Raw genomic sequence first — 24,087 nt, 5'->3', positions numbered from 1 at the left:
CTAAAAAGTTGTATTCTTCTTTTATGATGGAGGAGCCATTGTTCTCATCTCCATTTTGATCAGTACTCTTGCAATGCAGATGTCATAATCCACATTGGGGAAATGTGACACTGAGCTGCATAAATTGAGGTTTCTTACCCAAGGCCTCACAGTTAGGAATGAAAATCTGTTTGACTCCAAATATGATGTTTATCCCATCTACACAAGATGACCTCAACATGAGACAGTCTCTGTCTGATTTTACCTGACTATTCACCATTGCCCAGGACAGAGACAGGCAGACGTCAGACCAATTTCTTTTTCTCTTTTAACAACAAGGATGACTCCCTCATCTCTGTGCCACGTCACTTCAGTCGTGTCTGACTCTTTGCGACCCCATGGACTGTAGCCCACCAAGCTCCTCTGCCCATGGGATTCTCAAGGCAAGAATACTGGAGTGGGTTGCCGTGACCTTCTCCAGGGGATCTTCCCAACCCAGGGATTGAACCTGTGTCTCTTGTGTCTTCTGCATTGGTAGGCAGGTTCTTTACCACTAGTCCCACCTGGGAAGCCCCATGAAAACCCAGTCTGGTGCAAAGCTATCATTACCACTCAGGATACATTTATGTGTTTTTTGTTTACTAATCTGTTCTCACAAATGCTGAACACTGATCAACTGTGAGACCAGTGGTGGACGTTGGCCGGCTGATACCTGATTTTACCTGACTCTTCACCATTGCCCAGAGACAGGCAGACAGCAGGCCTATTTCTTTTTCTTTTTAACTACTAGGATGATTCTCTCAGCAATGACCAGCCCAGTTTGGAATGGACAAGATATGAGGAAGGGTCCAGTTCCCTGACACATCCTAGGTAGCAGTAAGCCCTTAAGTGTTCCATGGCACAAATTGAGAACTTGGTGATCTACAGAGGCTGACAAAGCCTTGGTAGCCCTGTTTATGCAGAAGGTGACCTCTTGAGCCGGGAGAATGGTTTGGACAGTGGCATAGAGACTGCCTTGCAGACTGAGCCTTCCCCGGGGGCCCTCTTCCACGCTCCTACAGCCCACTGACCTCCCTTACTGTCGTGCTTACCTCCTGCTGCACTTGTCTGTGTGCTCTTTATCTCCTGGCTCTACCAGAGTGTGGGTTCCTGGAAGACAGAGACAAGGTCTAATGGATCTTCACATCCCAGTGGGATGCGAGAGACCAGGCAAAGAGTAGGTGGGTAATCAATACAGGAAGAGAATGAGAGTGCGTGAGAATGAGGAAGTGGGAGGGGAGAGACAGAGACAGAGAGACAGAGATGGAGAGTGAAAGAGAGGCAAAGACAGAGACAGAGACACAGAGAGAGACAGAAACAGAGGTGGAGAGAGATAGATGGAGAAAGAGAGAGATAGAGACAGGGACAAAGAGAAATAGGGAAAGACATCGAGGGGGGAAAGATAGAGAGACTAGGGAGATAAAGCAGAAAAGAGGGGAAGACAGAAAACAGGGGGGATGAAGACTAAAGTGAGAAAAGAAAAAAGAAAGTTGGGAAGGAAGAAAGGGGGAAGAAGGAGGAGAAGAAAGGAAAAGATAGGAAGGAAGGGCAGATTCTACAGGACAGTTTTTTGTTTTTTTTAGTACTTCAAAGTTGAAGTTAATTCTTTTTTGAAAAAAAAAATTTATTTTTAGTTGAAGGATAAGTGCTTTACAATATTGATATATGGCAGAAACCAGCACAATATAGGCCAGCTCTTGAAAGGTTTCTCTTTGGTTCTTTTCCAAGACATAAATTATTTTTTTTAAAATTAGTATTTATTTATTTATTTTAAAATTTATTTTATTGAAGCATAGCTGATTTACAATTTTGTGTGAATTTCTGCTGTAGAGCAAAGTGACTCAGTTATGCACATATGTGCATTCTTTTTTATATTCTTTTCCATGATGGTTTAATCCCAAGGTATTGAATATACTTCCCTGAGCTCTGCAGTAGGACCTGGTTATTTATCCACTCCGTTTATAATAGTTGCATCTGCTAATCCCAAACTCCTTGTCTGTCCCTCCACCCCACAAATTGGCAACCACAAGCCTGTTCTCTGCCAAGATACAATTTCTTAAGTTGTTAAGGTGGAAAATGAGCTGCAGGGAGAGCTTAGGAATTTTGTTCCATATCAAACTCTCTAAGGCTCAGTCCTCATCTGTGAAATGGGCTTAACCATGTTGACCTCACATGATTGTTAGAATTAAATTATATAATAACAATAAAAAAAAAAAGCCACAATCTCCAAAGCAGGGAAGGCTGAAGCCGAGATGAGGTATTTCAGAGGCCAAAGCATCCGGAGAAGCTCAGCCAGGAGGTAGGGATCTTGGGGAGAGCCCAGCTTCGGTTGCATGAAGACCTGTCAGCCTTCCCCGTTTTAAGTTTGCAATTGTTAAATTCCGTTATTAGATGTTTTCCTCTGGCTTCATAGGCCTGTGTCTGTGAATGGGACCTTTCCTGGGGTTCACACAGACTGTGCTATTTTGAGTGCTGCATCATTAAGATAATTAGGTGCCCAGACAAAGTTTAAATACTATTAAGGATTTGGTGCACACTGGCTGGCCCTTTGTGGCGGCGTCATTTGGGGACACAGCCTCTGCTTGCCGCTGGCTTTTGGAGGCCAGAACCTTGCCTAGGACAAAACAGCAATCCTTGGCAAAGGAAGAGAAGGATAAAGGAAGGAAGGGGGCATAATTCTGACCTCTAAGTGTCAGGTGATCAACAGGAATTCTGCACCCATGGTCTGATTTAATTTCATCCTCCTAGTAGATGATCAGGTATGCACTGTGGCTTCCACATTTCAGATGAAGATACAGGGTGATGGAAGGTTGAAGGCTCGTACCACGGTCAAGCCTCTAGGAAGCCCCACTGGCCAGGTGGCCTTAAGCACCTCCCTTCAGGTCTCTAAGCCTAAATGTGCTGACTTAGAAAGTGAAGATAACAATAATACAGGTAGGGTTGATAAGAGAATCAAGTAAGAGGGGACATATATAACGCTCTTATCACAGTGCTGAGCAGCTACAAAGAACCTGATAAGTGTGAGTTAATATTCTTATTCATTCTGCGATTATCTAGACCCAAATCCTACAGTTGATGTATGAATCTGTAAGCTCAGCTTATGTGCCCTTGGGAAATGGAGTGTCCTGCATGGACTTGAGTCCCATATGTACACGAAGTCTGGAAATCTCTTGTTCTGTCTGGGACATGAACACTCTGGGTTCCCATTGTGCTGTAAGAATTCACCTATGCTGTGTCTGTGTACCCGGGTCTGCATGCTGTAAGAATTCTGTGTGGCTATGTCTGTACACAAGCTCTGACCTGTGTATTTGCAAACCCACCTCAGCAGTGATGGTAAAAATTAATATCCTCACAGAACTTCACTGTTTACAGAAGAGCAGTTTTCTGTATATGCATTTATCTCATCTTTCCAAGGACTCTAGGTCATTGATTGCTGTTTATCTTGTCCTCAACTTGCTAATATTTTGGTCTACAAATGTTATCTGAGCATCTTCTTTATATCAGACTGTTCTAGACACAAGGGCGAGTAAGAGGACAGAGTTCTTGTTTTCATGAAGCTTCCATTTCAAAGGTAGTATAAAGGAAAAGTAGAAGAAAGTGACAGAGGATGAGTTGGTTGGATGGCATCACCAACTCAGTGAACGTGAACTTGAGTAAACTCCTGGAGATAGTGAAGGACAGGGAAGCCTGGTGTGCTGCAGTCCATGGGTTGCAGAGAGTTGGACAAAACTTAGTGACTGAACAGCCATATCAAGGTACTTATATGTATTAATTAGTGTTATGAAGGAGAAAAACAACCCCCAAATCTCAGTGCATTAATATAATCAATGATTTTTGCCTCGTGCACAGCTAGTGAGTTCTGCCCCATGTAGTCATTCAGGGACCCAGGGACCCTTCTAGTTTCTGGTTCCACAATTCCCACAGGGCCATGGGTCTGTGTTTGACCAGCAGACTAGGAGAGATCTAGATGGGATGCTTTACTTGGATGGGCTTGGGGAGTCTTGGAGGGGCAAACATAATTTCTGCCTAGCTTCTCTTGGCCAGAACTGTTGTATGCATACATGCTAAGTTGCTTCAGTCATGTCTGACTCTCTGTGACCCTGTGGACTGTAGCCCTTGAGGCTCCTCTGTCCACAGGATTCTCCAGGCAAGAATACTGGACTGGGTTTCCATGCCCTCCTCCAGGGGGTCTTTCCGAACCTGGGATCGAACCCACATCTCTTACATCTCCTGCATTGATAGGTGGCTTCTTTACCTGTAGCACCATAGGGGAAGCACAGAACAGCTTTATGGCTAAACCTAAATACAAGAAAGGCTGGTGGATATGGGATAGTTTCCCAGGAAGTAAAGGGAACCAGTTTAGTAAAAATACATACATACCCTGCTTCAGTGTACACAAGTGTGATTGTGCAATGCCTTGTTGTGTGTTTACCGTTGCATGGGCTTCAGGGGCTTGCACTCCTCCAGAGGAGGAGGCATCCTTGGTGGATGTGTAGCATTCTGTATGGTTTCATGATGTCCAGGAGGGAAATCTGACCACTAGCCCTGCCATTTTCACATCCTCTTCTTTCTCTCTTTGCCCTCTGTTGTTTAATCACTCAGTCATGTCCAACTCTTTATGACCCCATAGACTATAGCCCACCAGGTCCCTCTGTCCATGGAATTCTCCAGGCAAGAATGCTGGAGTGGGGTTGCCATTTCCTTATCTAGGGGATCTTCTGACCCAGGGATTGAATGCATGTCTCCTGCATGGGTGGGTGGATTCTTTACTGCTGAACCACCAGGAAAGCCCCTGGCCTCTCTTACCCTATGTCTTATCCAGTGCTCAGATATACACAGAGTTCTCCTGTGCGCCTTCTCTCCTTCCTTCTTCCCTGGGTTAAGCTCTTCCACTCTTGTGAATCCCTCAGTCACCTCTCAAAGCCCTCTTACAACTGGGAACCCAGATGTATTACACCTTTAAAAAAGTCTTAGCTGTTGGTAGCAGTCCTAGTAATGGTATCACTTAATTTGAATGGCCCTTCCAGTGTTCCGTGAATTTCGTGTGCTGAAGTTTCCTGCTCAGGGTCTTTCTATTCCACTAGACCCTAGGCGCCAGGATAACAGGGACCATGCTGTCTGAGCATAGTGGTCCATCAGTGATTGGCACAGCTCCTGGTGCATAGTGGGGAAACTATGATATATTCAGTGAACAAATGCATAGGTCATTGAATATATTTCACTGAATCTTCCTTTCCAGCAATCTTAGGAATTGAGTATAATTATCCCTGGGCTTCTCTGGTGGCTCAGATGGTAAAGAATCTGCCTGCAATGCAGGAGACCGAGGTTTGATCCCAGGGTGGGGAAGATCCCCTGGAGAAGGGAATGGCACCCATCCCAATATTCTTGCCTGGAGAATCCTATGGACAGAGAAACCTGGTGGGCTACAGTCCATGGGGTCGAAAATAGTCAGACACGACTAACACTTTCACTATCCCCATTATGAATCATTCCCTCTCCATGGTGGTGGTGGTTTAGTCACTAAGTTGTGTCCAACTCTTGTGATGCCATGGACTGTAGCCTGCCAGGTTCCTCTGACCATGGAATTCTCCAGGCAAGAATACTGAAGTGGGTTGCCATTTCCTTCTCCAAAGGATCTTCCTGACCCAGAGATTGAACCCAGGTCTCCCGCCTTGCAGGCAGACTCTTTACTGACTGAGCCACCAGGGAATATTATCCTCAGTTAAGAAAATTGAGGTCACGGAATTTACTAACTATGCTCAAATCACTTTAGTAGTCATTGGTTGGACTTGGGTTCAAATGTGCATGATTCCAAATCCTATGCTACTTGCTTGCTTTTCATTCTGTCACATTGCAAGAGGCCTATATTTCTTAGTTCTTTTCCAAAGTGTTTTCACATGGATCATCTCATTAGACCATCATGGTAGTTCAGTGTTAGCAGTCAGCTCATGTTTGAGTTTTTGTTTTTCTACTTCATAGATTTAGAAAGAAAATCTACAAAGAATTACCTCTACACTAGGGCTCAACAGACTTTATCTGTAAAGTACTAAATAGTAGATATTTTAAATGTTTGTTGACCCTACCATCTCTATTACAATGTCTCACCTCTGCCATGGTAGCACAAAGGCAGCCATCGATGACACTTAAAATGTGGGTGTGGCCATGTCTCAATAAAACTTTATTGTCAAAAATGGGTGACAGTCATATGTGGGCCATGGGTCATAGTTTGTCAGCTTGTACTCTATACAACTGCCAGAAATAAAATGAAAAAACATGGAATATGCCAAAAAAAAAAAAAGAAAGATGAGGTGGATTTAACAAACTTGCTCAAAGTCCCAGGATATCTTTGTGGCAGAGCTGTGTCCTGAATCCGTGTTTCTTGCTTCCTGACTTGATGTTCTTTCCACTACACCAACCTCCCTCATTAACCACTATGGCGGAAACAGAAACCAATCTCGGGCTCGTGTATTTGCCATTTGTTCCTTCTGACTGCAAACATTGGTCACTGTTCAGTGTTCACTCCCGATACCTTTCTTCCTCAGAAACCTGCACAAGTACAGACGCTTTGCTTGGTTGCATTGTCTCTTTCCTGAAGAGATGAATCTAGAAGCCAGAATAGACACGGTCCCTGATCTCCAACACACCCAAGTGGTTAAGAATACAGATCTGGAGCCAGGCAGGTGAGGGGAATAACAGCTCTGATACTTACTAGATGGGTGACTTTGGGTGCCTCAGGATTTTCATTAGTAAAATAAGGAGAGTAATTGTCCCCGCCTGAGGGCTGTTGGATGAGGGTTGAAACAGCTCAAGTGTAAAGTGCTTAGAAGAGTGTCTGCCCATAGCTGTATAGAACAGTCTTTTGGACTCTGTGGGAGAAGGCGAGGGTGGGATGATCTGAGAGGATAGCATTGAAACATGTATATTATCGTATGTGAAACAGATCTCCAGTCCAGGTTCGATGCATGAGACAGGGTGCTCAGGGCTGGTGCACTGGGATGACCCAGAGGGATGGGATGGGGAGGAAGATGGGAGGGGGGTTCAGGATGGGGAACACATGTACACCCATGGCTGATTCATGTGAATGTATGGCAAAAACCACTACAATATTGTAAAGTAATTAGCCTCCAATTAAATAAATTAAAAAAAAAAAAGAAGCTGCCAAGAAAAAACAAAAAAAAAAGAAGCATGTCTGCCACTCAGTAGGTGTTTATTGCTGTTGCTGCTATCATCATCATCATTATTTTTCCCAACATAGAACTTATGACTTAATATATTGATTGCTTCTAAGCGCCAGTGCCTTAATGCAGAGTATCTTACCCTCAGCACCATTGGCATTTGGGACTGGATAATTCTTTGCTAACATCCTAAAATTCATAGGGGACCATCCTGTGAATTTTAGGGTGTTAGCAGCATCCATGGCCTCTCCCCTCTAGTTGCAGTAGCATCTCCTCCCCGAGTTGGGAGAACCAAAAATGTGTCTAGACATTGCCTAATGTCCCATTGGGTCCTGGGGGCAAAAATCTCTCCCCTAGTTGAGAACCCCTATTCTGATGTCATCACTTCTTCCTTGTGGCTCTTTGGCAAATCCTGACACATGCCTTCCTCTTGAAGAGAAAAACTAATGTGTTAAAAAGTATCAAAAGCAATTAACCCCTAGTCAAGACCCTTTCACCGATATGATCCATTGAAGGCCTTTGGAGAAAACTTTGGGGAAAAAGTGAGCAGCTTGTGGAAAACGTTTCTGAAGGAAAGCAGACATTTTAGTATCTGACCCTAACCCAGCTCTCTAGGTTCTCTTCATGGATGGGAAAGATGTTCTGAGTGACCTAGTCAATTACTTGGGGAAGGTGTACTTAAGAGAAAGTCACCAGGTCAGACCATGATAGAAAGAGGGAAGGTCATCATTTAGTCACTCAACAAACCAAGGAATACTTCTATAGCTCAGGAAGCAATGAAAAGGGAGATACCTTCTCCACATTCCAGGAACTCACAATCTAGTCAGAGACAGACAAGCAGACAAATAAGTGAGCATTCTCCCAGATGGGGGCTACAGAGCTGGTTGGGATCTTAGATGGACTTTGGCTTAACCAAATATTAGGGAATTTTGTATTGATGTGGAAATGTGCAAATACTGAAACTCACATGCTCTATTATGATAAATGCCTATAGAAATGATCATTGAAGACCTGAGGTGCAGAACTTACTCATAAGGAATGTCCATGATTCTCATTTCTTTGTCCTAATGGAATAATAGTGTGATGAGTACTGTGGAAACCTGGGTCATTGCCTAATGGAGCCCATTCAGATTCAGGTTGAGATTCTTCCCTGAATCCTACTTGAATCTCTGCAGTTCTGATCACTGACATAGGCAGCATGGGAACACCAAGGTGAGATATTTCTCTGTCCCCACCCTTCAGGTTACTGGGTGATGCAAGGCCCTTTGGATTTGCATATGGATTTTTAAAATCCTGTTTTTAGAATACCAGGACCATCCAGCTGAATTGTCTGGTTTTGCCCAGTTTTACTCACATTATGCAAGGTAGACAGCATGTCAAACTAGGCTATGGGCTTTGCTTTCATTCAAAGACATGGAAGTAATTGACTTGTTCATATCACTGCTGCCTCTTCATCATTCACATTCTCTTCAATTCTATCAACTAGTTTGTTCATTCATTCAGCAACCATTCAGTAGTGTATCAGTCAATGGGGGAGTGGAAATGATCCATCTTGGCATGGAAGACTATTTTATTACTGACATTTAGAATTGCTAGAATTGTTTAGAATTGCTAGTGCATGGTGATATTACAAAGAAGACCAAATGTTGGTTGGTTTTACCACTGTTTTTAAACTTCCTACAATCGACATACTTCCTCTATGTTTTCAGTACGAACAGACCCCTCCAAACACCCAGCTTGAAATATTGCTGCTATCATTTATTGAATATCCACTATGCCTAAGAAACTTGGTTGAATCTCAGTTCAGTTCAGTTCAGTCGCTCAGTCGTGTTCGACTCTTTGCGATCTCATGGACCGCAGCATGCCAGGCCTCCCTGTCCATCACCAACTCCTGGAATCTACCCAAACCCATGTCCATTGAGTCAGTGATGTCATCCAACCATCTCATCCTCTGTCATCCCCTTCTCCTCCTGCCCTCAATCTTTCCCAGCATCAGGGTCTTTTCCAATGAGTCAGCTCTTCGCATCAGGTGACCAAAGTACTGAAGTTTCAGCTTCAACATCAGTCCTTCCAAAGAACAGTCCGGACTGATCTCCTTTAGGATGGACTGGTTTGATCTCCTTGCAGTCCAAGGGACTCTCAAGAGTCTTCTCCAACACCACAGTTCAAAAGCATCAATTCTTTGGTGCTCAGCTTTCTTTATAGTTCAACTCCCACATCCATACATGACTACTGGAAAAACCATAGCCTTGACTAGATGGACCTTTGTTGGCAAAGTAATGTCTCTGCTTTTTAATATGCTGTCTAGGCTGGTCATAACTTTCCTGCCAAGGAGTAAGGGTTTTTTAATTTCATGGCTTCGGTGATTTTGCTTGGAATCTGGGAACCCATGTATTACTATAATATCACACAGTGGTTCCCCAATGGCTCAGAATGTAAAGAATCCACCTGCAATGCAGAAGATTTGAGTTTGATCCCTGGGTTGGGAAGATCCCCTGGAGGAAGAAATGGCAACTCACTCCAGTATTCTTGCCCAGAAAACCCCATGGACAGCGGAGTCTGGTGGGCTACAATGCATGGGGTTACAAAGAGCTGGACATGACTGAACGAGTAAGCACACACAACACAGTGGTGAAGAAATGCCTAGTAAAACCAGACTGCCTGGTTTTGCCAATGCCAAGTACCAACAAAGTCACTTAACATTTCTGGGCTTCAGTTTTCCCATTTGTCAAATGAGGAACAGCAGTAATACCTACCCTCATTTAAGTTAAATAATCTTCCTCGGATACTTAATACAGTGCCTGACACACAGTGATACATCAGTACACACTATGATTTGTTCCAACAAATATTATCGAACCCTTGCTAAGTGTCTGACTATGTTCTAGGCACTGGGTAGGGATTAACAGAAGAGTTTCCACACAGCTTGTTGAGAAAAATTGGAAGAGTTACTTCTGTCTCAGGAGAGGGAATGAGGAAAAATTGTATAAAGTAAAGAATATATGAGCTACATCTGGGAGAATGGGTAGGAACTTTCTTCAGTGATACAGGATTATCAACACCTCATGTGGGGGATATTTGAGCCATTTGGGAGGACAAAGGTTTTACAGGCATACAGCTCTTATTTACATGCAAACAATTGCAGCCCTCATTACAAATAATTTTCCTCTATTCATGTGAGCAGGTCATCAGGGTTCTCTATTTGGCGATATATTTTTTTGCAGGATTCATGGCTCATGAGATGACCTATTGATGACCATGAGATGAGATGATGACCATGAGATGAGATGAGATGAGATGAGATGAGATGACCAATCCCCCCTTTTGCATTTGCTCTGTGCTTCATGGGGCATCCTGGGCTTGTAGCAGCTATGAGGGCATCCTATTGCATTGTGGGGTGATGGAGAGGAAGAAGGAACTATTGGAGCCTCTGTCCTGAAACATGGAGTCCTGAGTTGGGAAGGAGAGGACCAGAGTTTTCACTACGATGACACCATCTCCTTTCTTTGTCCTCTGAGCTCAGAAATCTCACTTCACTCTTGACTCTGTTTTCTCATGACAAGTTTGGGTTTTATCAGTAGTTTGTTTTCTTCCTTCTTGTTCCTTTTCCTTAACTTGTCTCCCTCCACCTCCCTTTCCTTCCTTCTTTCCTTCTCTATTTTTAACTTGCTTTTCTTTCTGGTCTCCTCCTCCACTTTCTCCTTCCCTCCTTCTTACTTCACTCCATTTCCTCTTCTGTCTTCTCCTCTCTCTTCCTTTTCACTTTGCTGTACAGCAGAAACTAACACAACCTTGTAACATGATTATATTCCAGTAAAAAATAATCAGGGAAATGTAAAATAAAGCTACAATTAAAGACACTAAAAAAAGTAATGATATAAAATTTAGATGACAAAGAAAAATCATAAGAAATAGGAAAAAAAAATTCTTTGATCTTTTGAATGGATGCCCTCCCTCCAAGTCAGTCAGTTCAGTTACTCAGTCGAGTCTGACTCTGTGACCCCACAGACTACAGCATCCCAGGCTTCCCTGTCCATCACCAACTCCTGGAGCTTGCTCAAACTCATGTCCATCACATGAGTGATGCCATCCAACCATCTCATCCTCTGTCATCCGCTTCTTCTCCTGCCTTCAATCTTTCCCAGCATCAGGGCCTTTTCCAATGAGTCAGTTCTTCGCATCAGGTGGCCAAAGTATTGGAGCTTCAGCTTCAGCATCAGTCCTTCCAATGAATATTCAGGACTGATTTCCTGTAGGATTGACTGGTTGGATCTCCTTGCAATCCAAGGGACTCTCAAGAGTCTTCTCCAACACCACAGTTCAAAAGCATCAATTCTTCAGTGCTCAGCCTTCTTTATGGTCCAGCTTTCACATCCATAGATGACTACTGGAAAAACTATAGCTTTGATTAGACAGACCTTTGTCAGCAAAGTAATCTCTCTTCTTTTCAATATGCTGTCTAGATAGGTCATAGCTTTTCTTTCAAGGAGCAAGTATCTTTTAATTTCATGGCTCCAGACACCACCTGCAGTGATTTTGGAGTCTAAGAAAATAAAGTCTGTCACTGTTTCTATTGTTTCCCCATCGATTTGCCATGAAGTGATGGGACTGGATGCCATGATCTTAGTTTTCTGAATGTTGAGCTTTAAGTCAACTTTTTCACTCTCCTCTTTCACTTTGATCAAAAGGCTCTTCAGTTCCTCTTCACTTTCTGCCATAAGGGTGGTGTCATCTGTATATCTGAGGTTACTGATATTTCCCCCAGCAATCTTGATTCCAACTTTTGCTTCATCCAGCCCATCATTTCTCATGATGTACTCTGCATATAAGTTAAATAAGCAGGGTGACGATATACAGCCTTGACGTACTCCTTTCCCTACTTGGAACCAGTCCATTGTTCCATGTTCCATTCTAACTGTTCCTTCTTGACCTGCATACAGATTTCTCAGGAGGCAGGTCAGGTGGTCTGGTATTCCCATCTCTTTCAGAATTTTCCAGTTTCTTGTGATCCACACAGTGAAAAGCTTTGATATAATCAATAAAGCAGAAGTAGATGTTTTTATGGAACTCTCTTGCTTTTTCTATGATCCAACAGATATTGGCAATTTGATCTCTGGTTCCTCTGCCTTTTCTAAATCCAGCTTGAACATCTGGAAGTCCCTGGTTCAGATATGATTGAAGCTTGACTTGGAGAATTTTGAGCATTATTTTGCTAGTGTGTGAGATGAGTGCAATTGTGCGGTAGTTTGAGCATTCTTTGGCATTGCCTTTCTTTGGGATTGGAATGAAAACTGACCTTTTCCAGTCCTGTGGCCACTGCTGAGTTTTCCAAATTTGTTGGCATATTGAATGCAGCACTTTAAGTGCATCATCTTTTAGGATTTAAAAGAGCTCAACTGGAATTCCATCACCTCCACTAGCTCTGTTCACAGTGATACTTCCTAAGGCCCACTTGATTTCAGACTCCAGGATGTCTGGCTCTAGGTGAGTGATCACACCATGGTGGTTATCTGGGTCATTAAGATCTTTTTTGTATAGTCCTTCTGTGTATTCTTGCCACCTCTTCTTAATATCTTCTGCTTCTGTTAGGTCCTTTATTGTGTCCATCTTTGCATGAAATGTCCCCTTCGTGTCTCTAATTTTCTTGAAGAGATCTCCAGTCTTTCCCATTCTATTATTTTCTTCTATTTCTTTGCACTGATCACTGAGAAAAGCTTTCTTATCTTTCCTTGCTATTCTTTGGAACTCTGCATTCAAGTGAGTATACCTTTCCTTTTCTCTTTTGCCTGTCATTTCTCTTCTTTTCTCAGCTATTTGTAAGGCCTCCTCAGAGAACCATTTTGCCTTTTTGCATTTGTTTTTCTTGGGGATGGTCTTGATTGGGGCTTCCCTGGTGGCTCAGCTGGTAAAGAATCTGCCTGCAGTGCAGGGGATCTGGGTTTGATCCCTGGGTTTGGAAGATCCCCTGAAGAAGGGAACAGCTACCCACTCCACTATTCTGGCCTGGAGAATTACATGGACTGTGTAGTCCACGGTGTCGAAGAGTTGGACATGACTGAATGACTTTTACCACCCTCCAATGGCAACCATTATTATTATCCTTGTTTTTTTCTTTCAGCCTTTTTTTTTTCTACATAGATTTTTATACAGTGGAGATGATAACAAAAGAGGGTTTTAAGCAGGAAAGCGCTCCCTTTATGGAAGCCTACTCAACTTCTCAATAAACTAGAAATTGTTGTTAAGTCACTAAGTCATGTTCGACTCTTTGCAATCCCATGGACTGCATCACTCCAGGCTCCTCTGTCCTCCACTGTCTCCCAGTTTGCTCAAATTCTTGTCCATTGAGTCAGGAATTATGTAATGGATTTTTGTTTGTTTGTTTGAAATGTTTTATTTTAGAACAGTTTAGATTTACAGAAAAGTTGCAAAGATAGCACAGAGAGCTCCTGTATACTCATTTATTCGTCCTTTAATGAACTGAAGTTTATTGCCACTACTTGTTGTCAGTCAGATAAAAAAATAGCCAAGTCCTGGGGCTTTGTCTAAAAACATGATGGCAGTCTCTGCCTCCCATGTTTTCTGCAGCGGTAGAGCTGGACCCTGAGGATGAGAGTTCACATCCATGACCCTGGAGGGACACGTCTGTGGATCTTCCTCGCTCAGGCAGGAAATTAACTCAGATGATAGAAAGATTCCCCATCACACAAGCCAAAATAAACCTAGCTTTCCATTCTACCTGAGATAAAGTTGCAGCATCCTCATTCTAGGAATATTCCTGAGGTCATCCTTGGAGCCAGAGCCAGCTGGAGATGGTCCTGTGGGGTCTGACTCTAGGTCTTTCATGTCTGGGTGTGGACTGGGTGAAGTAGGGTTCCAGGAATCATTATAATTATGTTAGAAATGGGGTGTCTAGCATGACCAGACTGAATGGTGCAGCCATAACTACTTATTAGGTCTTCCTTAACTCCAGATGAGTAACAGCTCACATGTTCCCTTCCATAGCTATATATGTGTGTGTGTGTGTGTGTGTGTGTGTGTGTGTGTGTGTGTGTGTGTGTTATTGAGTCCCCCAAAAATACTGCCTGAGTTAGGCAGTTTAAACCTTGGGAGCTTCTGAGTTCCTCTAGGATCCCATTGATTTTCACACTTTGGCTAAATGCAGATTATCAGCACCTAATTTATTGTACACCTCTGTGGCTAGCTGCAATGGCTATTTTGCAAGTAGAAACCAGTAGACTACGATACTCAAACTCCCAAGTCTTCATATTAGACTTGTACATCATTAACTTCTCCCCACCATTAAGTCTGCAGACAATGTATTACCAAATAGTCTCTTAATTGGTCATCATCTGGATTAAAGTATTTCTGCCTCTTGTTTACCCCAAGTTCATTATTTTATTATCATCTCATAATTTCAAGGGAGTATGGTGGGGGTGGGGGGGCGATATTTCCATCATCACTTTGAACCAAATTAAAGCATGTGAGCACACTGTTCAGGAGTTTTTAAAGAGTGTTAGAGTGTTTGTGACAAGGGTTGCAAGGCTCTTCCTAATTCTTCTTTTCTTTCTTTTTTTATTTGGCTGCGTCGGGTCTTAGTTGTGGCATGCAGGATCTTGTTTGCATCATGCAGGGTCTTCACTGTGGCACACGGACCCTCCAGTTGTGGTGCATGGGCTCCAGAATGTGCAGGCTTCAATAATTGCAGCACGTGGGCCTAGCTGCTCTGTGGCATGTTGGATCTTAGTTCCCCAACCAGGGATTGGGGAACTGCATTCCCTGTATTGCAAGGCAGATTCTTAACCACTGGACCTCGAGGGAAGTTCCCTGTAATTTCTGTTTTAAGTGTTTTATGGGAGAAGACACAGTCAAGGTTTTGAGGATGAACTTAGCAGCATGTAGCCATAGATGACAGAGAAGGCAATGGCACCCCACTCCAGTACTCTTGCCTGGAAAATCCCATGGATGGAGGACCCTGGTAGGCTGCAGTCCAGAGCCATAGATGAAGGTCCTCAGTAGATATTTCCTTTATTCTAATTGGCCTGCTTGTTTATATTAATGAAGGCTTTCAGCCTAAAACCTCAGCGTGTCAAGAATGAATATGTCCCCAAACCTATCCTTCTAGAATTCATAGCCTACCTAAAGAGACTGGTAAGGAAGGAAGCAAACAGCTACAAAGGAGGGTGATAAGGAGGTGAAGGAAGGCCCCTGGGCAACTGCATTGGTCCAAGGGGGAAGTCATACTGTGATTTGTTCACCATACTCCAGCTGTGCTATCCAGCCTTGCTGGCTATTCCTCTTAATGTGAACTGGTTCCAGAGACTGACTCACAGTGAACTGATGTATAAACCATTATGCTGTTGTTGCTGCTGTTGTTGTTCCGTCACTAAGTTGTGTCCAACTCTTTGCAACCCCATGGATTGCAGCATGCTGTGTTTCCCTGTCCTTCCCTTTTTTTCGGACTTTGCTCAAATTCATGTCCACTGAGTTGGTGATGCTATCTAACCATCTCATCCTCTGCCACCCTCTTATTTTACCTTCAATCTTTCCTGGAATCTTTGGGCCTTTTCCAAATCCATCAGCTCTTCACATCAAGAAGCAAAAGTATTGGAGCTTCAGCTTCAGCATCCGTCATTCCAATGAATATTCAAGGTTGAGTTCTTTTAGGATTGACAGGCTTGATCTCCTTGCTGTCCAAGGGACTCTCAAGAGTCTCCTCCAGCACCACAGTTTGAAAGCATCAGTTCTTTGGTGCTCAGCCTTCTATATGATCCAACTCTCACATCTGTACATTACTACTGGAAAAACCATAGCTTTGACAATATGGACCTTTGCCGGCAAAGTGATGTCTCTGCTTTTTAATACACTGTCTAGGTTTGTCACAGCTTTTCTTCCAAGGAGCACGCGTCTTTTAATTTCATGGCTGCTGTCACCATCCACAGTGATTTTGGAGGCCAAGAAAAAGGAGCCATTAAGCAGATAAGTGAATTTCCTCTCAAGGACCAAACCATACAGGAAGCTCAGTTACAATCAAAGGATTCCTAAGGCAAAGGCTACCACTGGGGATGCCAGAGTCTGCTGGTTTTGATGCATAAGAGCCAATTGTATATATCTCTTACTAAATCCACAGTCAATGGATTGTACAATCTGTATACAGAGAATTGTACACATCTCTTTCTAATCCAACATTTATGTTGCTTGCTTGTAATGAACCATGGTGGGAATAGGTACACTATCATACTTTAAAAATGTTACAAATTAGAACTCCTTCCCCCAAAATCTGGTTGTTAAACATTTACCAGCATTTAAACCATTACTTGAACTACTATATGTGCTATAAGACATATTTAAGCTGATAGGATTTCCCTAAACATCTGCTAGACAGTCCTGGGAAGGGCATGCCCTATGTCTTCTTCCCTAACACTCCTTGTTGTATGTGTGGCTGGGCAAGCACCCTTCTGATGAGTGAATCTACTATTATGTATTAGCCTAGTTTTTTTTTTTTTCTTGCTAGTTCTTTAAAGTAATATTATTTATTTCTCCTCTAGTGTCTATCTAAGGGAGAGAATTGTACACATATGTAGTATTTCAGTACTCTTGCCTGGAAAATCCCAAGGGCGAGGAGCCTGGAAGGCTGCAGTCCATGGGGTCGCGAAGAGTCAGACACGACTGAGCAACTTCACTTTCACTTTTCACTTTCATGCATTGGAGAAGGAAATGGCAACCCACTCCAGTGTTCTTGCCTGGAGAATCCCAGGGACGGAGGAGCCTGGAAGGCTGCAGTCCATGGGGTTGCTGAGGGTCAGACATGACTGAGCGACTTCCCTTTCACTTTTCACTTTCATGCATTGGAGAAGGAAATGGCAACCCACTCCAGTGTTCTTGCCTGGAGAATCCCAGGGATGGGGGAGCCTGGTGGGCTGCTGTCTATGGGGTCGCACAGAGTCGGACACGACTAAAGCGACTTAGCAGCAGCAGCAGCAGTAGTATTCCATGATAACCTGGTTTCTAGATCCCAAATTCTCTGAGGGCATCTCACAGTTGTTCTTGCATACACTATTGAGGAGAGAGCGGAGAGATAAAAAAACAGCAGTGAAGAAATGGCTGTGGTCATTTTTAGTGACTGTTTCTATCTATCATTAAATATCTTCCCTAATACAATAGATATAAATTTCATGGAAGCTTAAATTTCATGCTAAAACTGGCCTTCTGCTGATTCCGGGTCTTTGTTTGGACAAATGGAAGGCAGAAAAAGCCACCACTAAATGGATTTTGCTCTTCTTAATGAGGGATATAGTGCCCCCAAAATTAAGTTTCTTTCATTAGTGAAGATGAGACTCCTTCATCAACCTTCACATTGTACAAAGAAAGAAGGAAAAAAATACAGGCAGAAGGGAAGGAGACTAGACAAAGTAAACAATTAGTTTTGATTTATTGATCTCTGCAAGAAGATAGAGCTTTTGGCAGAACAAGGAGCATCGTTCTTAATTAGTGTCATGATTTTTCGAGAGTTATTGACAATGCAGTTTCTTCAGCCCTATTGTTTTCTTAATGCCAGCCTCTTTTCCTGTGTCCCTCACCATCTAGTTTGAGGGCTCCATCAGAGGAATGGGGGTGGAGAGAAGATTCTCTGCTGCTTCTTAGCAAACCATGAGAGCTCCTGGATGGTGTCATAGGAGAGTGTGGAAATGAGCCTCGGATTAAAATCCGAATGTGAATTGGCTAGTTGTTAACCTCGCTGGGTCTTAGGTCACTTAGCTTGCTCACCTATAAAAAAGAATATTCAGACCTGCCTTGTGATTTTGTGGAGAGAATTAGAGATGAACTGTGGAAGGCTTTTCACAGTTCATGGGGAAAGTGGCAGCTGTTAATAATAGCAATGATTAGACAGATTAATTTCTGCAACCTACTGATGGGTACAGTATTTTTTATCCTAATAAATACTCACTGAGAACCTACTCTGTGCTGAAAACTGTTCTAGGCACTGAATTGTATCAGTGAATAAAACAGAGGGAAAAAAAATCCTTGACCTTACGGAGGTCATCATGATGTACTATCCTAGTACCTTATTAATAATTCACAGCTAAAATTAGCATCTGAGTTGAGAAGACATGGGAAGCCTCAGCCTGATGGACAAGACTCTTAATTGAAACCCAAATTCCAGCATTTGGGAAGTGAAAGGGGCATGATCTGTGTCTGCTGGGAGGAAGCTAGGTGTATATTTCCTAAAGCAACAATTATTGAGCCCTTACAATAATACAGCATCTCATTCAACCTTTTGAGGTAGATTTGTTCCATGAAGCAGTTGTGACACAGAGAGTTTAGCAAACCTGCCCATGATCACACACCTTAACATTGGTGGAGTCAGGTTTCAAACCCAGATGTACCTGATCCTGAACTCATGCTCTTAGCCAGTACTAACGAGACACCAACTTGATGGATGAAGTCTTTCCTTCAAATTCTCCTTCATTCCAGACTCAGGCACAGGTTATGGCACTAGATTTCTGGAGAAAAGACTTATTTCAGTTAATTTTAATATGTTAGCTTTACAAGGGCATGGGACATGTCTTTCTGGCTGACTTCTGTATTCTGGTGGTAAAAAATCTGCCTGCCAGTGCAGGAGATGCAGGAAACTCTGGTTCAATCCCTGTGTCAGGAAGATCCCCTGGGGTAGGAAAGGGCAACCCACTTCAGTATTCTTGCCTGGAGAATCCCATGGACAGAGGAGCCTGGCAGGCTATACAGTCCATGGGGTTGCAAAGGATCAGACATGACTGAGCGACTGAACACACACACACACACACTGTATTCTAGAAGGTAATTGAGCTTCTGAAACTTACTAATTACCAGAAACTATTTTGAATGGATGAATGAATCAGTCATGAGTGACTATGGTAGGATATGTCCTTCCTGGTCCTTGGTCTTTTTGCAGAAAGGAAGACAGAGGAAGTATGCTTATTCAGCACAAAGGACAGCGACGTGTGTTTCTTTGCTAAATTTGAGGAAGGATCAATGGATAGATGAGCCTAAAAGATATGGTGGCATGGAAGGATGGCCAGAAATGAGAAACTAGTAGGATCAGGTCATGAAGAGCCTTGAGTGGTGCATTTAGGAGATTGGACTCTATCTGAGGACTGTAAGGAGACAACTATGGAATGGCTGGAATGGGTGGGAGTTAAGACAAAGATTAAGACAAAGGAGGGATTTACCCAAGGTCAGACAGCAGAATAATAACAGCAGAAACTAGAAACCCTAAAGCTGGAGAATTTCTTCTAAGCCACACTATGTTTTCTTAATTCTTACGGGAAATGTGAAGTGAGCTTTAACTCTAGGCTATTTCTGTCCAGGACAGGTTTTATTTTACAGTTTGATTTTTTGATTTTGACCATCTCCATCAAGTTGGGACACCTCTGCCTCTAGACCAGAGTTTGAGACAAGCCTATATGTACCAAGAAGTGTCGACTGCCACAGACACTTTCTGCCAGGTCCAAGGAATAATTAGGGACTAGAGTCCCAGGGGGGCAAAGGAGAGCAGGAGGTCAGTATTCAGGAGAACACCTTCAAATAGTTCTCTGGAAATAAGTTGGAGGAAGATCCAGGATGTTGTAAACATTGGGCAGGGTTGTTCAAGGCCCTGGGACCATCTTTCTTGGTGTCCTCAGCCTTGACATGTGCGTGCACCCACAGACACAAACAGGCACACACCCCTTCCAGCACACACCTGCATACTCACCACATACTTGTGACCCACACATATTGTCAACATATGTTTCCCACACAGTCTGAAGGCGCACAAACACACATTCCCGTCCTGAGTGAAATAATCCACCACATGCTCACATAAGCAAGAGCAGATGCAATGCCTTGGGTTCACATATCTTACGCATCCCTGCAGATGCACCAACACTACACACAGAATGCCCAGTTTCCACCACACACGCAGATAGCTCATGCTTTTAGCCACAGAAATACACCACACACTGGTATCAAAACTGTCCCACCCATGAAATTTACACACCTTACGCTCCCTACCCAACCCAGTCACATGAAACACATTCTGGACCACCTTATTGCAGCAAAACACAGCCCACATTCTCTATATCTACATCCCTATCCTTACTCATATCTCTATCTATCCATACACACACGAACCTTCATTCCTACATGTGCTGCTGCTGCTGCTAAGTTGCTTCAGTCATGTCCGACTGTGTGACCCCATAGATGGAAGCCCACCAGGCTCCCCTGTCCCTGGGATTCTCCAGGCAAGAACACTGGAGTGGGTTGCCATTTCCTTCTCCAATGCATGAAAGTGGAAAGTGAAAGTGAAGTTGCTCAGTCGTGTCCGACTCTGTGCGACCCCATGGACTGCAGCCTACCAGGCTCCTCCATCCATGGGATTTTCCAGGCAACAGTACTGGAGTGGGGTGCCATTGTCTTCTCCTTCCTACATGTACATACACAAATATGCTATGCCTATGCCATGTATATGGGGCTTCCCTGGTAGCTCAACTGATGAAGAATCCACTCAATGTGGGAGACCCTGCTTCGATTCCTGGATTGAGAAGATCCCCTGGAGAAAGGATAGGCTACCCACTCCAGTATTCTTGGGCTTTCCTGGTAGTTCAGATGGTAAAGAATCTGCCTGCAATGCAGAAAACCTGGGTTCGATCCCTGAGTTGGAAAGATCCCCTGGAGGAGGGCATGGCAACCCACTCCAGTATTCTTGCCTGGAGAATCCCCATGGATGGAGGAGCCTGGTGGGCTACACTCCACAGGGTCACAAAGAGTCGGACACAACTGAGCAACTAAACAAGAGCACAGCATGCCATGTATATATCCTATATTTATTTCCTGGGGAACATAATTCAACAGTGAAAAAACTTCCTGGGGCCAAACACAATTCTTGCCTACAATCACTAAAAAGAATATTATTTAAAGCTTAAAAATTTTATGGGGAAATAAGATTCTATTTGCCTATTTTTATCTTCCTTAAGGTTAAACGTGGCCTTATTCCATGCTCAAGCAGCCTCTGGAATTATGTAACTTCAGCAGCTCTGACTTCTGACGTCAGCATCTGCTCTACTGTTGGTGATGGGCGTGCAAGTTCCTTTTATCCACCACCAGCAGCAGCAGGTGTTCTAGGCAAGGGGATATTTACTGCTCTGTTGAAGGGATGGAATATTTGGGGAGGGGGAGAGTGATGCTCTCAGCTAGTTAGATGAGCTTCCTGCCACAGCTAGCCCTGCTTGGTGAAGGCTGAGGCTGAGACCAATGTGTGAAAAATGGCCTATTCTTGGCACATATCCCTTCCCAAGATCTCTTGATGTGAGACAAATATCTGGAAAAGTGGGGACCCACTGACCAGGCTTAAATTCTGGGCCCAGTTGGCCAAATGGGAATGGAAATGAGGGGCTCACGTGAAGAGACTATGGTTCAGTACCTTGGGTTTTGGTGCTCATGTTCTGCAGACACAGGGTCACAGGTTTCCAGGAACCACCTATGGGTAAGGATGGAGTGGCCACTGTATCACCAGTTGGGGGTAGTAACATGTGTGTGTGCTGTACTCAGATGTGTCTGACTCTTTGCAACCCCGCGGACTTGTAGCCCGCCAGACTCCTCTGTCTGTGGGATTATCTGGGCAAGAATACTGGAGTGGGTTGCCATTTTCTCCTCCAGGGGAATCTTCCTGATCCAGGGATTGAACCCACATCTCCTGTGTCTCCTGCATTGGCAGGCAGATTCTTTATCACTGAGCCACCTGGGAAGCCCTGGGAAGGGAGTAGTAGAGCATAGTATAAATTCATGGTGCCTGAAGCTGGTAGCTTTCCATCAAATTCCATCTCCTTTGTATATTAGGTCCTGGATCTGGGGCAAGCCTCACTTTTCCCAACTCTAAAATGGGGATCATTGTGATGTCCAAAGAGATAATGGTGAGGTGAGCACAGCTCAATGCCTACCACACAGGAACCACTCAGTAGACATTATCGTCATCATTTTTTTTTTTAAGCCAAGCTTATTTTTCTATATTGACTCTGGCCAAGACTGAATTCTAAGGAAACCCTGATCTTTTGTTTCACCTTTGAAGGATGCACTTTGCTCTTCACGCATACTGACCTTTCAGTTGTTCCCCAAACGGGCTTCCCAGGTGTCAGTGGTAAAGAATCCACCTGCCAATTCAGGCGACACAGGTTCAATCCCTCGGTTGGGAAGATTCCCTGGCAACCCACTCCTGTATTCTTGCCTGGGAAATAGCATGGACAGAGGAGACTGGCAGGCTACAGCCCACTGAAAGAGTAGGAGCAAAGAGTAAGACATAACTACTGGGGGTTGCAAAAGAGCAGAACACAACTCAGTGACCAAAACAACAGTTCCCCAAACATACTAGCTCATACCTCTGTGTCTTTTCTTGTGCCATCTTATCTCCCTGTGTTGCCCTCCTCTCTCTTGTTGGCTTGGCAAACCTTTACTCACCTTTCAAGTGTAGACTCAAATGTTACTTGTTCTGAATAGCATCCTGGATTCCCCAAGGCAGACTTAGACTTCTTCTGCTCCTACTGATCCTTGGGCATGGTGATCCCCTGCTCCTCATCCTTCACCAGTGTGGCAGACCTGGCCCTTTTTGGCAGCAGCAAGAGACAGGGAGAGTAGTTAAGAAGGAGGACTCGCCACTGTCTACAGTAATGGGAGAAAATAATAGCAAATGAAGCAACCGACAAACAACTAATCTCAAAAATATACAAGCAACTCCTTCAGCTCAACTCCAGAAAAATAAATGACCCAATCAAAAAATGGGCCAAAGATCTAAATAGACATTTCTCCAAAGAAGACATACAGATGGCTAACAAACACAAGAAAAGATGCTCAACATCACTCATTATCAGAGAAATGCAAATCAAAACTATTATGAGATATCATTTCACACCAGTCAGAATGGCTGCGACCCAAAAGTCTACAAATAATAAATGCTGGAGAGGGTGTGGAGAAAAGGGAACCCTCTTACACTGTTGGTGGGAATGCAAACTAGTACAGCCACTATGGAGAACAGTGTGAAGATTCCTTAAAAAACTGGAAATAGAACTGCCTTATGATCCAGCAATCCCACTGCTGGGCATACACACTGAGGAAACCAGAAGGGAAAGAGACACGTGTACCCCAATGTTCATCGCAGCACTGTTTATAATAGCCAGGACATGGAAGCAACCTAGATGTCCATCAGCAGATGAATGGATAAGAAAGCAGTGGTACATATACACAATGGAGTATTACTCAGCCATTAAAAAGAATACATTTGAATCAGTTCTAATGAGGTGGATGAAACTGGAGCCTATTATACAGAGTGAAGTAAGCCAGAAGGAAAAACACCAATACAGTATACTAACGCATATATATGGAATTTAGAAAGATGGTAACGATAACCCTGTATATGAGACAGCAAAAGAGACACAGATGTATAGAACAGGCTTATGGACTCTGTGGGAGAGGGAGAGGGTGGGAAGATTTGGGAGAATGGCATTGAAACATGTGAAATGTCATGTATGAAACGAGATGCCAGTCCAGGTTCAATGCACGATGCTGGATGCTTGGGGCTAGTGCACTGGGATGACCCAGAGGGATGGTATGGGGAGGGAGGAGGGAGGAGGGTTCAGGATGGGGAACACATGTTTTAAAATTATTAAATTAAAAATTAAAAAAAAAAGTGAAAATAATGGCTGTTATTTTTCTGGCATTACTAAGATAAACCGAAAAATAATAAAGAAAAAGAAAAAAAAAATAAGATCAGTCTACTCCTAGCCTTGCTACTCAACCTGTGTTTTGGGGTTATCCTTGTCACCTGGGGGCTTGCTTTAGATGCAGAATTTCAACCTTACCCCTGAGCTTCTGAATCAGAATATAAATG

At 43.5% G+C, this 24,087-nt stretch overlaps 1 protein-coding gene across 1 annotated transcript in view; it reads left to right on the top strand.

Moving 5' to 3' along the window:
• The window catches only part of SHISA9 (shisa family member 9), a 357,306-nt gene that overhangs the window by 255,502 nt on the left and 77,717 nt on the right, over positions 1–24,087 (top strand).

The sequence above is a fragment of the Bos mutus genome, chromosome 25 (assembly GCF_027580195.1).
Source record: "Bos mutus isolate GX-2022 chromosome 25, NWIPB_WYAK_1.1, whole genome shotgun sequence".
Taxonomy (NCBI): domain Eukaryota; kingdom Metazoa; phylum Chordata; class Mammalia; order Artiodactyla; family Bovidae; genus Bos; species Bos mutus.
This window is presented reverse-complemented; position numbering and strand designations above follow the sequence as displayed.